The sequence below is a fragment of the Acinonyx jubatus genome, chromosome A1, assembly GCF_027475565.1.
Source record: "Acinonyx jubatus isolate Ajub_Pintada_27869175 chromosome A1, VMU_Ajub_asm_v1.0, whole genome shotgun sequence".
NCBI classification, from domain to species: Eukaryota; Metazoa; Chordata; class Mammalia; order Carnivora; family Felidae; genus Acinonyx; species Acinonyx jubatus.
Window position 1 is genome coordinate 75,048,837 of NC_069380.1, and position 15,423 is coordinate 75,064,259.

The 15,423-nt window shown below is 41.8% G+C and overlaps 1 long non-coding RNA gene across 1 annotated transcript in view; it reads right to left on the reverse strand.

Annotated features, from left to right (window-relative positions):
* Positions 1-13,908, reverse strand: part of LOC128314626 (uncharacterized) — a 59,300-nt gene extending 45,392 nt beyond the window's left edge. Inside the window, exons 1-2 of the long non-coding RNA XR_008296491.1 lie at positions 13,057-13,908; positions 12,501-12,619 (exon numbers count right to left, since the gene is read on the reverse strand). This is a non-coding gene — a long non-coding RNA (uncharacterized LOC128314626). The remainder of the gene's footprint in view (positions 1-12,500; positions 12,620-13,056) is intronic.
* Between the last annotated feature and the right edge of the window lie 1,515 nt (positions 13,909-15,423).

The window sequence follows — 15,423 nt, forward strand, 5'->3', positions numbered from 1 at the left end:
CACCTGTAATGTAGGGTGTCTGGACCTGAACGCCTCCATGGTTCCCTCTAGCCCCCAAATTCTATGCATTTTCCAGTGAACAATTGGACGTGTACTTTCATCAACAGAATGCTACCTTCCTATTCAGCATGTCTCTTAGAGTTTTCCCCATTTACTACTAAACTATTTGAAGCCTTTTTCCTAAACAGATATAGGTGTAATCTTGCTTCTAAATCAGGGCAAACTCGTCGACTACTGGCATGCTCGTTGCAATTGTGTACTACCCGCCATTTTTCTTGGAATGGAAAGTCTAGTTAGAAGAAAAACACCGAGGAGATGAATAGTCTGGAGGGCTTCATTTTACAGCCACAGAGGTGTTAATTTTGGATTTAGCTATATGTTTGAGAAATCAGTCCCCATGCTCACGATATTTGCTCAGATTTTAGAGCATCTGAATACCAGTTGGCCGGTAACGCAGATATTTGTTATTCACACTCTTCTTGACACGTAATACATTTCCAAACATAAAATAGCAACTTCCAACCATGCAGAATAAAGTGGTTTCTGTGCATTAGTAAGAAATTGAATACTGTGTTGGCAGAGTAGAGAATGGACTTCAGATAGAGGATATGTTAAATTGTGCGTAGTTGTCCATAATCTTGAGTCTGAGGCAGGGAAGGGGGCAAACTGTTTAAAGTCTTCGCAGTCTGGCAAAGGTCAGTGGCTCCATAAAGTGGGAGAAGATGTACTTCAAACAGTTTATTACTAATAGTTGAGTCTATTATTATGTAAGTTATTGATGCTTGTGGTGGAAAGCCTGGAAATTGAATTCCTGAATTGAGTTTCACATACAACCACAAAAACTCACATCAGACATTCTTGCATATTAGTTTAAAGTTTCTTTTAGAATTATGTCTATCCTCCTTTCATTTCTTTTATTTTGCAATTACTGCATAACAACGAGAATAGCTCGTGTTTTGCTTAAGCATCTCTCTTTGCCCGGATACAAGTTCCACAGTGACTATGTTTGCTTTATCTGCAAAGCACGTATCACTTCTGAAACTCAGTTCCTTTCTCCAACGTCTGATTCTGTGACCTGCAAGGGAGAGGTCAGGCTGCTATAAACCCTTAGAGGAAGAAATACTCTGAAGTTCTAGCAGAGGTGACAATAATGAAGTCCTTAGTTGGGAATGGGGTCTCCTTAGGGAGCGTGGGGCACTTGAAGACATAACTCTATAGGTTCTTTCTCCCTCATTCCCTACTCTGAATAATTATACACAAATAAAGCCAAGTTACAACATACGCTCACCGAGGGCTTGAGTGAGGGAAATATTATAAAATGAAGTCTATCAAGGTAAGAAAAAGAGAGGGTTGGGCCCACAATTTTCTTTAGATGATGTGTATGAGCTGATTGTCTGTATAAGAACTAGAGGTTAATTTATTCTCATTAAATGACTACCCAGGACCATTTCATTAGGGAGAAGAAGGAAGTTGCGGAATGCACGGCTCCCAACAATCATTTCAGCTTTCCATGACTGATAGGAAACTTTGCTTACATTCATTAATTTCACTTCTAAAAAACAGAGAAATGGATGATTGCCACTTATTATCCCATGGGTCACATTCCTATAAATTACTTGAAAATCTGCCCCAAGCTAGTAATTGTTCAAAAGAAGTACTAGGTTGGGGTGCCTGGATGGCTCAGTCAGTTAAGCCAACTTTGGCTCAGGTCATGATCTTGTGGTTCTTGAGTTCAAGACCCCTGTTCAAGACCCAGCACAGAACCTGGAGCCTGCTTTAGATTCCGTGTCTCCCTCTCTCTCTGCCCCTCCCCCACTCATTCTCTCTCCTGCTCTCTCTCTCAAAAATAAACATTAAAAAATTTTAAAAAACAGATACTGGGTTGATCATATCACCCTTTCTTAGGTATACATAGACTTTTTCATAAAAAAAAAATAAAAGAATCTATCAATATGGCTACAATTCATTTCTTCATTCTTTCAAGGCTTTTTAAAAAAAAAGTGTTTATTTATTTTGAGAGAGAGAGAGAATGAGTGGGGTGGGGGGAGAGGGAGAGAGAGAATCTCAAGCAGTCTCAATCTCAGGGCAGAGCCCAATGAGGAGCTGGATCCCACCAATCGTGAGATCATGACCCGAGCCCAAATCAAATCAGATTCTTAACCAACCCAACCACCCAGGTGCCCCTAGAGACTTTTTTAAAAACACAAACCTGTGAGTTGAAAAAGGCTTAGAGGACTGCCTGCTAAAGGTGTCCAAGCCTGCATCACAGAATCTGTCCCAGTGTAGTTAGCATAAATCAGTAATGAAGCAAGAGATACAGAATCTCCACTGTGGACCAGAAACATTTTCTCCCTAAAACTCAGAAGGAACTCTGTAACCTAAAACTAATTTAAGAACATTTTGAAATGCACAAGAGGAGACATTATTAAGACCTCTCCAGAATCTTCACAGTATCTATGGAGGCTGTCTCTGATGTGTTACGTGACCATTTTGGAAGCAGGGTAGTTGCAGATGCAACCAGTTAAAATGAGGTTCCACTGATGTAGGACAGACCCCTAATCCAGCATGACTGGTGTCCTTACCAAAAGAGCCCTACATACTGAAGGAAGATGATGTGAAAACATGGGAAGCACACCGTCCCTAAGGCACCCCAATGACTGCCAACAAACCAGCAGAAGTCAACAACCTCCTCTCACAGCTCTCGGGAGGACCCAACCCTTCTCACACCTTAATCTTGGCTTTCTGGTCTCTGGACTGTGAGACAATGAAGGTCTGCTGTGTGAGCCACCTTGTCCGCAGAAATTAATATAACACCCCTCGTAAAACTCGCTCCTAAGAGTGGAGATTAGTGGGAATACACCTGATATTTGACTGCCTCTTGATCTTGGCAGTATTTCAAAATCACTGTTAAGTCAGTTGAATTTGAACTCACAAAGGTCACCAATGATAACTAATGTCCAAATAGAGGCCCTTTCTTCATCCTGCATTCTTTTACAGCACTGCTGCCTTTCCCTTGGCTCTTGAAACTTCAGTGAAGATCCGGTTCTCTTTTCCACTCGGTGCTTCCTTGTCTTATTCAACCAAATGATTTTACACTTATTTTTCAAGAATCATTATTTTGATGTTACGAATCTAACATCTCAGTGTGATGCAATGACCCAAAATGCTTCACTCTCAGACTCTGAATCCATCATCAGATGTTTCGGGACCTTTTGTCTCACAGCAGCCATAATCGTGATCGTCAAGTACACATCCTTACTGGGCATTTTCTAGATGCAGCACTCTGTGTGGGCAACACAGCGAGCTGAACCTGTTACTTGGCCTCTGTGATTAATTACTCTGTGTGTAGTTTTGTGGTCAACTTGACTGTTCTATGGGGTGCCCAGATGTGTTTCTAAAACTATTCTAGGTATGTCTGTGTGGATGTTTCTAGATGAGGGTAACATTTAAAGCACTAGACTGAGGAAACAGATTGCCCTCCCCGGCCAGTGTGAGTGGGTCTCATCCAATCAGTTGAAGACTGAATTAAACAAAAAGGTGGAGCTTCCCCAGGTAAAAAGGAATTTCCTCCTGTCTGACTGCTTCATGCTGGAACGTTGTTTTTTGTTTCTTTGTTTCTTTGTTTTTTGTTTTGTTTTGTTTTGTTTCTTTCCCACCTTCAGATCTGAGCTGAAAAGTTGGCTCTTGGGTTTTCGCTTGATGATTTTTGGATCAGAACTTACATCATCTGCCCCCTGGGTTCTTGGGATTTTGGACTCAGACATAACTACATATCGGCTCTCCTGGGTCTCCAGCTTAATACTGCAGATCTTGGAACTTCCGAGTGTCAATAATCACGTGAACAAAACATTATAATAAATCTCTCTCTCATTTTCTATACCATAGTGTTATGTGATAGATTGATAGACAGACAGACAGACAGATAGGAACACATATGCACACACACCCTATTGGTTTTGTCTTTCTGGAGGACTCTAACACAACCCCATGGCTCTACAGGAGATATCCTGTTCTACTTCAGTTCTACAGATGAAAAAAAAAAAAAGATTAGTCCAGTAATATGTCCAAGGATGACTGTTGAAACAAGGCTGAACCAAGATTCAGATCTGGTTCTGACACTACACCTTAACCCTACCACAACTCTTCTTTCCTTTTATTTCTGTTGGGAAACATCACGGGTTTTCTGTGTAAGTCAACTCCAATCCTCAGAAATAACTTTGTCTCCTTATCTAACACTAATGCATCTTCCAAATCTATTCACGTGTCTCCCTCCATTTATATTCCAGCTGCTCCAACTCTGAGTCTTGGAATACATCACAGGTGCAAAAATCAAGCAAACTGGGGTGCATGCCTTTTCCCTTTTCATACTTTCACCGTAGTTTATCAGCTTTTTCTAAAAAGCATATTGATTGCCTCATTCTTGGGTTCAAAAGTCCTAAGTGCACCCCCACTGCCTTACCAAGGGCCATGGCAGGACTTCTGATTTGCCCCCACTCTGAATGGGTCAGGGCCCATGCTGTACCAATGGTTAAATATTTTCAGCGTCCCTAGAGCGCATTAACATCCATCCTGGGGAGCTTTCTCAATCTCCACGTCTCAATACACCTTCCACCCAAAATTCTTAGGTGGTAATGAACATCTATCTTCTGATATATTTTCTCTCTTGTAATTTCCTGTCGGAGGAATCGATTTCAAGCTGGCTCTGCGGTCACCATCTCAGCTCTGATCTCCCCTTCCAAGATTTCAACCCATTATTTTGTTGCATCCACTCTCTACTCCAGCCTCTGAGCACAGCCTTGGATTTGCCCTCTCTACGCATCTCTATATGCCAAATGAGTCACTGCAGGGGCCTCTGACTCCTTACCGAAATCCAACCCATTCCCAGTGTCCACCTCACAGCCTCCTTCCTCAGTGAATCTCTCTAGTCCATCGACACTGAAAGCTATCTCTTCCACTACTTGACTCTAATTGCCCCTCGGCTCACAGGGTGGTCCCACTGTGCCATGGGAGACAGCGTAACATGATGCTGCCGAGGTGAGAAGGCAGGTAAAAGCCACACAAGTAAGAGACCGGGATGTGAGGTCACTGAGAACAGATATCTGCACCCGGTTCAGGCGGTCCAGGATTTACTTAAAGCACAAGAGGCAGAGGACACAGACCCAGCCCCTTGCACTATGTTACTCCCCCTACCCCCCACCCCCCGCCCCGTCCCAGAGCCAGTGAATCCACTCCATAGCTGACCGCACCTCCCAGAGCCTGCTGTGGTAGAAAGACCCCTTCCTCTCCCTGTGAGGTCTGAGACACAGCAAGCTGGGGACATGCCTGGGGGCCACTGACGCATGGGTTTAAGCAAAACAAAGAAGTACAGAACAGAGAAAGGTATTCCCTTACAAGGCCATCAGCCCAGCCCAGACTGTGAGGGCTCTTTATCTCATCGGAAAGTATTCCAGACCCATTCTCAGGTGGCTAAGTGGGAGTGTCTTTCCCAGCTCTAATGGCCTTGCTGTTCGTACAGTCTGAACTGCACAAGTGCATGCTTATCGTTTTAGAGCTATAATTCACATACCTATGTCTTTGACCCTCAACTGGACTGCATACTACCTAAGTAACATAACAAGGCCTAGTTTGCTCTATGTTTCTCAAAGGACCTTGTATGTGGAGATAGTCAATACTTCTTTACCCATAAACATGCTGAGGATGGTCGTCCGAGTTAAGGAAGTTAGCACTGGTCATGAGGATTCTCCCAGGCCTCAAGACCAGGGGGAGACGGGCCCTTACATCGTGTAACTTGTGCAACTTCAGTATTTTCACACCCGTGAGCCTCCCTCTCCGGTCACGCATGTCTGATGCCTCCTCCTCTGCCAGCTGCAGACGTTCTGGAATCCTTTCTGCATCTAGAAACTACAGGAACTTTCACTTTCGTCCCCAATTCAAAAAATTAGTGACACAACTGCTCAAGGTGCATAACGTACTTACCAAAAACCATACAGACCACCTCATGGCTTTAGATCTTCTTGGTTTTCATGAGACACATCACCGGAAATAATTGGATGATTTACGACTGGGTAGTGAATGGCACTTTATGCCGGATTATTTATGCCATGCTGAGATTTCAAAGTTAGCACGAGATTTCAATCAGGATAAATTAGGGTTCACATAGTTTAAAGTGAGGGAGAAGATTTCACCAGCTAAATTCTTCTTGCTACTTCAGGTAGAAAATATTTCCCCCAAATTATTTTCTAATGCTGACATTTATGTTACTTGCCTTTATAAGATCTTTAAAGATTGGTTTTCCATAGTCCGGTGTCCTAGTTACAAATCACCATTATCAATGGTTTGAAAGGAGATCAGGGTGTAGACGTGGGGCAGTGCTACACTAAGGCACTGTTTTCTCTTGGAGTCTCAGCCTTATAGAGGTTAAGGTGACATTTACCTGTTTGGACTCATTTCCACTCATGCCTCACTGAATGCCTCTTACCAACCCCCAAACTGTCAAACCTTAGTGAGCCTTGGACTCAAGAGTAAACTTGGTTCTTTTGTATATTGAAACTACCTCCCTTCCCATGCATTAACTACATGGATTGAAATAATTTGGGTTTACCTTTCAAACCCCAATTTGAGGTTCCAATGACCTGTGATCAGAAGTTACAAGATGATTATACCCAGTACCCCTTTGAAAAGCCCCACCGAGGAGAGAACGGCTGAGAATTTCCCCATTGTGTTCATGCCAAAAAAAACCCATTTAATGGAACACCATGTGGCTAGAATCACTGCTGAAGCTAGCAGTTGATGAAACAAACAAACTACGAACTTAAGCTTGGATTTCCAAAGCTATTTCTAAAAAAAGAAATTTCTGGGAGGCCAATAGCCTTTTCATTTCATCATGGTGCTCAACTCCAACAGAAAAAGCTAGATTTTCTTCTTAATCTCCTCCTCACTCTCGGTTGCCCTTCAGGGGGTCCTAGTCCACCTACTTGTGATTTATTGCTACAGAGTTTTGGGTCTTTTTCCCCCCCATTTAACTGTTCCACTGTGCTGCCGAAAGCTTAACACTCAGGAAATTTTGGCAGAACCTTCAGCAATGTCTTTATAAAATAAAAAAGCATTCATTGGAACAGACTACCCGTGGCAAGCATAATGCTCCTGGTGCAAAAAAGACAATACCAGTTTCCAATTTTTTGATGATCATGTATTTTGTGAACGGTTCTTATTTTTCACTTGCATTAAAAAAAAAAAAAAAAAAAAGACGAAGACCTCCAGAAGCTCTTTCCTCTGCATGTCTAGCAATAAGGGTATTCACAAACGTCTCCCATCCAACACAGAGCCATGAACTCCTAACTCCTCATAAAAGAACTGGGAAGTGGCAACCGGTAGAAATAACAGTCATTGGACCCTCTTCAAAGTGGAGATATGGAGTCACCTTCACGGCCTCAGGAAGGAGGTGTTGACTTGGAATTGTGGATAAAAGGAATGCTACTTATTTTAATTGTTTTTAATGATTACTTATATTTTTTTTTGAGAGAGAGAGAGAGAGAGAGAGAGAGAGAGAGAGAGAGCATGAGTGGGGGAGGAACAGGGAGAGGGAGACACAGAATCTGAAATAGGCTCCAGGCTCTGAGCTGTCAGCACAGAGCCCGATGGGGGGCTTGAGCTCACGAACCACGAGATGGTGACCTGAGCCACGAGATCATGACCTGAGCCAAAGTCGGACACTCAACCAACTGAGCCACCCAGGTGCCCCAGAACACTACTTATTTTATACCGTAACCAGGTAGTGCCTTGTGAAAGCCTCTTCGATTCTCTAGTAGGTACTGGGGAGAAAGTCTGTGCGTACAAAGCTAATCTGAAAAGAAAAAAATGGAGGGAGAGAAGGAAGTGGAGGAGAAGGAGGAAAAAGAAAAAGAAAGGGAGCAGGGGGGCAGGGAGGAGGAGGAAATGGTAATTCTAAAATCATGGCATCGTTGGCCATTTTGTGTCGGAGTAAAGAACGTTCCCAAGTCATTCAAGTATTGGAATATTGGAATAAAATACTTGATGTCTATGAAATAACCTTTGTCAATCAAAACATGTATCACAATATTAATTCAGTGAAATAAATCATACATTTAGGAAGATTACCATCACTTTCCTTACATAGGTTTTGACATTTCAAGAGTGATCACTTAGCCATAACATCTTCAAATTCAGAAAACTAAATTCTTGATGACATCTTCATTGAATATCCTATTTTGTCAGTAAAATTCTATTATTTTCTCACAGTCCAGATCACTCTTTAGCACGAGTATCCATGCTGCTTTAGTGGAGACAGTGGTTACAGGGAACATTTGAGAGCTCCATATTTGAACAAATATTAATATTGATAATAGAAACATGTACACAATGCTTGGAATTTGCCACTGTTCAAAGAACTTCACATACATTAACTCATTTAATTCTTAACTAAAACCTTACGTGTTATGTCCTCTCCAATGCTCCATTTTAAGATGAGGAAATAACCCACAGAGAGATTAAGTAATTTGCCCAAAGTCTCACAGTGGACCATCTAATACAGGGTTTCCAAGTATCTAAAAGTTCTCTAGGCTTCAAAAATAAATTTAGTACCAGCTTCTTTGCCTTAAACCCGAAAGTGAATTCAAATCTAAATGTTTTCAACATATGGTTTCGTGGGCTATTGCCTATTGAACTGTTTTAATTAAGTGTTTCTGTTTCTTCTGAGGACAGAAAATATTCTACTCATGTATTTATGTTTGCTGTATCTTTCAAAGGAGAGTGGTAAAAAATAAGACCTATCAGAAAAGAACAGTAAATTAGGACATATTAAACAATTTGGGCCATTAATTGAGCACCTACTGTGTCTTGCCCCCAAACTACCATATCCCCACCTGGTGGTCACCCGGGTGCTGCAACCTTACATTGCATCTACAACCCAATAAAATGCCCGTATCTATTTTACTCTCTAGAAGACACCTAATATACCCAAGCTACAAATGCACATGGCTCTTACTTGACAGATATTGGTCCTACAGGTTTAAAAGAAGAGGTGCCAATACTCATTTCCGAGATCCACAGACCCACCATGCTTAGAAATGATCAACAGCATCTTGTTAAATGTCCCTTCATGAGCATGTCAGCCACGTCCCGTAAGTTTACTTGTCATTGCACAAACAAAAAATTATTTCAGGAGGAAGCACATTTATGACTTTTCCAAAGCCTGTACCCAAAGTTGTTATTCCAGCAAATGGAGAGATGAGTCTTCATTCATAAGCAAGAATGACAGATTTCAGGGCTCAGTTTCATAAGTGAAATATCTAAATGTCCTCTTGTCAAATGAATGGATATTCTCTGGCAGAACTGTACAGAAAGCAGCCTGCATTATCTAATAATAATAGTACGCATACATTTACCAGAGTTGCAAAGTTTGAAGTATTTGAAATTGTTTTTAAAATGTGTGGCTTTTAAAACAGGGTTGTCTTAGAGGTGCCTGACTGGCTCAGTGGTAGAGCAGGTGACTTTTGATCTTAGGGTGGTGAGTAGAGCTCACTTAGATTGATCAATCGATCAATCAATCGATCCTCTACATGGTAATGAAATTGTATCATTTCTTCAAAACAATGTCTACCTAAAAAATCTAAGAGTAAAAAAAAAAAAACAACCCTGTTTGCATTAAATAATGGAAATCTTCGGCACAACAGGCAGAAGTAATTGAGTAAATAGTTTATATAGGGGCTATTCAGTCAGTTAAGCCTACAAATTCGGCTCAGGTCATGATCTCAGAGTTTGTGGGTTTGAGCCCCACGTCAGGCTCTGTGCTGACAGCTCAGAGCCTAGAGCCCACTTCGGATTCTGTGTCTCCCTTTTTCTCTGCCCCTCTCTTGCTCGCATTCTATCTCTCTCAAAAGTAAATAAATGTTAAAAAAATTTAAACTATACAAATTATTTCATTGAAAATATTTGAGTTCTATCTCTAGAAAGAGAAAATTTAATTTATAGATTAAATGATTTATAGATTATAAGAATCTATCATTTATAACTTATAGATTAAATAAATCTTCAGTTTTTAACAGATGTATACCTAAGTTTTAAACCACTTGGATAAATACGCTCAGAGGCTCTATCGTTAAATAACCACAAGAAAGAGAAGACTGTGGCTTTTCAGCCAGGTCTAGCTGGGCACGGTGTGAAACGCAATGACCGACCCATAATTATCCTGTGGATTTAGGCAGAGGAACTGGGCAGTCAGGGTAATTCAAACCCTAGTCATCTGCATTTTCCTCACCCAACTGGCTAATTGCAAGAGGATTGAAAAGAGGCAAGAAGAGATAAAACAGTGACTCTTGAGTTCACGAGGGGATGGAACAGGCAAGAAGGCAAAGCAGACATTGCTTCCTGTGGCTGTGTGGAAACACTCCACAAACACGCAGCTTGTGTCTGCCAGCCACACTCTGCCTTCAGGAAAACAGGAGTAAATGTGGGTGTGGAAAACAAGATAGCTCAGGAAAACCTTGTTCAAACGAGTCTGTTCGCTAGCCGAGAGGGGAGCTTGCTGATTATCTTCTAGAGGTGCTGAATGGCTCTTCTGTAAATAATGCTTTGACGCCGAAAGGAAAAAAAATAATAATTGACTACTGATTTACAAGAACTGCCATCACAAAATTATTAGGCCTCCTTGGTTCCAGAGGCTAATATTCAATCCTCTAAGGCAATGATAAAGGAAGGCTGGGAGAACATACCACGCCAAGGGGGAGACTGACGATCAAACATCTCAGGGGGATGATCGCGGGCGAAATGTGATGCAGTCGTTTGACTCCCTCATTGAAGTTCTCATCATTCATAATGCACCTTTTGACTCATTCAACAAATATGTTTTAGGTGCCTTCTATAGCCAGGGGACAGAGATGAATGAGATACAGGCTCTGCCTCACACTTCCAGAAAGTACATTTCTGCCCAATTATCCAGCCGAGGCACCAATCCCTTCCACAAAGTCTCTGCCAAAGCTTTATACTACCACAGTAGAGTTAGCATTAAATTGCTAAGATGTATTCGCATTTTGACAATTACGGCTACCAGGCCACACTTCCTCCCTGTCATATTTATGTAGATTTTGTTTGTTTAAACTTAAGTGCACTATCTTATGGCTACCCCTGTAATGTACCCTCTTTCAAAAAGCGTCCCACTGGGGCGCCTGGGCGGCTCAGCCCGTTAAGCATCTGACTTCGGCCCAGACTTCACGGTCTGTGGGTTCGAGCCCCACATCAGGCTCTGTGCTGATAGCTTGGAGCGTGGAGCCTGCTTTGGAATCTGTCTCCCTCTCTCTCTGCCCTGTGCCCCCCCCCACTCATGCTCTGTTTCCTTCCCTCTCAAAAATGAATAAACGTAAACAAACAAACAAACAAATAAATACAAGCATCCCATTGTTCTAGCTTGTTAAAAACTTCTTGGAGCCAGAGTATTCATTAACCCTCCCAACACTGGGTAATTGCACGTGTCACACACAGGCCTGCCATGACTTCATCTAAGTCTTTATAAAGATACGGACCAGAGGATTCACAGTTGGGAAACACGGCTGGCCTGCCAGGCTGAGCCTCAGTGATCAGCATCGATAGATGGGTCAGTGGGTTTTGCCACCAGGCTCTTAACTGAATGCTATTCTAGTAACTTATTCAGGGCCCAATTGTAAAAGAAAGGCCTTTAAGAATCCCCACCAATGTAATGATAATAAATTATACAGAAGAGAGACGGTTTAGTTAGGCCCCAAAATACACATCAGGTATGTGTAGAGATTAATTACATGTACTGATCTACCAAGAAACCCCAGTTCACACCTGGGACCCTGATTCATTTGCAAAATATCCAAACGCAGATAATAAGTTATTATTTATGGCCCCCTGAGTTGCCGAGCAGATGAACTAAGTTTTTACAACCGTCTTCCCCTGTAAATCCCTTGGTCACCCCTCAAGCAAGTTTAGGGAAGCGATTTTCTCTCTTTCTTGTCATAATATCTTGAGTTCTCAGGCACTTCTGCCCCCGCAGAACAATAAACACTGGAGGGTTGCGATCAGTCACCACTTTATTCTTTGCAGCTAACATGGTTCCTGGCACATAGAGGCAGGCGATACGTATGTATTGGGTGAAAACTAAATTAATGAATACTGCTGCTACCCAATGGCCTAATCTGTCCAGTGTGATTCTGTGACTTTATGAATATGTTCTTAGGCTGGTGAGGACATGTGGATGCAAACGTGAATGCTGCCTGTGTGGACTTTCTTTGCCTTTTGGCACATCCGGTTTTGAGCGTTTTATTTGTTCTGCTCCTTCACGCGTTTAGCCTGTCAGGGGGCCCCTTGCCTCCTTCCACGAAGCCTCTCTAGACTTTAATGAAGTGTTAGATCCCCTTGCAAAGGTCCTGGGAAACTGAGTTAGTGGGATGTCGGTTTACCCCTCTGCTCCCTGTCTCCCCACATATATGACTGAAACATTCGGATTCAACGACAGGACCTACCACATGGGACTTCTGGTCAGAGACGATGATCCTTTGTCTCTATTCGCTTCTATTTGTCGTCCAAGATTTGTATAATCATTTATCATTCTATTTCACTTGTTTGCCATGATATACATACTCTGTACAAAGAAAAAAAGGATAGTTGAAATATGACCCATTCTAACTCAGAAGAAAAAAAAATCCTATATTTGGTGTTTATAATTATGCTCTGTGTTCAGGGGCCGTACTCAAATTATGTGATGCCTTTCAAAAGACATTTAGTTTAATTAAAACCTCATTATTGAGTCCCTACTGTGTGTCACACATATATTTCCCTCTACCTTCGGAACAATAGGAAAAATGACATATTCAAATGCCAGCGCATTTTTCTCTGAAGGGAAAAACCTTCTGAGATGAGATCTTTGTGCATTGGCTAGCAGATGCCAGGAATCCAACTTATTTTTAGAATAATTTTAGGCTCAGTACAGAAAACAGTTGAGTGCATTTTCATAAAGTCCTCTGGTTTCCATGGCAAATGGGGCCATTATTTCTTGTGAAATGGAAGGCTTTTACTTACACTTTCCAAATGCTTTTCATATTGTGCCAAAAACTCAAGTCAGTCCAGAAACAAGTACACCAGTGGCTTATTGTTAAAAGCAGTTCTTAAGTAAAAATGTGGAGCAGGTCAAAATGACTTTCCATTCAGGCCTGTGGAGAACACCAAATAATACACTCTAGTCAAATGGCATGCATTCATCTTGGGTGTAGACAGTGGGGCACATGAAGAGATTCACGACCCCAAGTACTTCATCACGATGAGACACGACTACAATAGGTTTAGATGTCCTCCACGAAAACTACCATGTTTGTTTCTTAAGTTACAAGATGTGGGCTCTAAAAGCCACTTACATGCAAATCTGTCTAATACCTAATACTCATTATGCATATTAAAACATAAAATACAAAAACTATATAATTTTGTAAGCTCTGCTTAATTTCACGGTAGGTGATGGTAATTCTTTCTTTGGGGATCACGGATTTTTTTTAATATTGAATATTAAATGGATTTTGGAAAGGCAACTAATTAGACTAATAAATATCAACATGATATTTATATTGTTCACCGGCTCTTTGCTTGTAAGAAAAAAAAATTATACTATTACTATGGGAAATCAGTTACAAATTAAAACCTTTAGGCACAAAATGGAGTTGAATCACCTTTTCCTTTCAGCACAGAATTTAGTGTTTAGTGTCAATTTTTTAAATTAATGGAGTTAAATCTAAATAAGTTTTGTACTAGAGCGCACCCTTTCCCTTCATATCAGTGTTTATTAGCCACTCTGTAAACTGTTTATATTGACTGCAGTATCTCTCTATAGGAGATCTCTACCCATTAAGATAGGACTGATATTTACATATAACAAATATATAACTACCCAAGGAGGGGCTATTCAATTATTAAATCCTTCTTCGATATGGAACCTGGATGAGCCACCTGGGTCAAGAAAGGTTGGTGAGCTCTTCTGTCTACTGGCCACTGCCCAAGAAAGCAGACTTCAATACAGGTGGCAAGCCCAGCTCAACCAGTCTTTGGTCCTTATTCTATGTGCTAAGCTTGCAAGCCACTGGTGCCTCTCCTCTCTGGCCCCCACCTCTGTACCAGCATAAGCAGCTCCACTTTGCATTCTCTCAAGATCTCAGATCACACTGGATGATAACCCAGCCCGATGCTAGCCTCTGTCATTGTCATCTCCGTAGGAATGAAATCATTTTGGATGGGTTTTAAAACCACGGCCAATTCAATATGGATGTGCGAGGCTCGCTAGCACTCTCTGTTACAGAATAAACATGAATGATGACGAGTTGACGGTTCATTTCAAAAGTGTGATTCACAGCCATGCTTTGTCTGCCACAGCCTTCCAGATGAGCCAGGTCAGCGCTCAGCGACACCATCGGTAACGCGATTGCAGTACACAAGAGGTCTACGTTTGACACGATGGAAGTGATTTCACTTTTCTAATGAACGTCCCCTTCTGTGCTACATTTAGCATCTCCTTCCCAGAGCAGGTGTCTCCCTTATTGCTACTGGGCCAAAATACACCCTTTTAGCCACTTTGAGTTATTGGAATAGTACTGAGTATTTAACACTTTGGTCTTTTTAATTTTATTGTCTTGTCTTGCGTTTGATTCAAAGTACCTTCCTTTCCTTTCCCCAAACTAGTAAGAATAAAATCTATGGGACCTACAGGGTTGGAGGACAGGAGTTGGGCCTTCTCTGCTACCTCTGACATTTTTGGCTTATCCAGAACAGAGTGGGGAGGAGGAAGAGAGAAACAGACAAAGTTCTTCATTTCCCGGGCAAAGGTGGGAATCTCTCTGTCTCTGCTCTTCTAACATCCATTGCTGCCAATAATGCCTGCCTGCCATGTGTAAAAATGCTGACTCTCTCCTCTTGGAGTCCAGATGTGTTTTCTGCAGGGAGTCCTGTGGGAGCCTCAAAATACACCTTTTCTTAAAATGAAAGCTCAGTCTCTTGTTACTGCTTTCCGCTCTTCCTCCGTTCCCACCACAGGAGAATCAAACAGAAATCTTTTGCCACCTTTTTAAAGTATCTACAATGTAGATCAATCCCACTTTTCTCCTACAACGTCCAGTGACAATGAGAAATGCACGTATCCTTGGGGTGCTGGCTTCTCTTAGGATATCCACACAAAGAGGTATGTGACTAACTATATCTTAAGAACGTTTTTTTTTTTTTTTTTTTTACCTGTATTGGACATCGTAGGCAAAAGGAAGACATTTTTGAGGGTGTGGGGGGGAGAGAGAGAGAGAGAGAATCCCAAGCAGGCTCTGCATTGTCCGTGTGGAGCCTGATGTGGGGCTTGGTCTTGTGAACTGTGAGACCATGGCGTGAGCCAAAAATAAGAGTCAGATGCTTAACCAA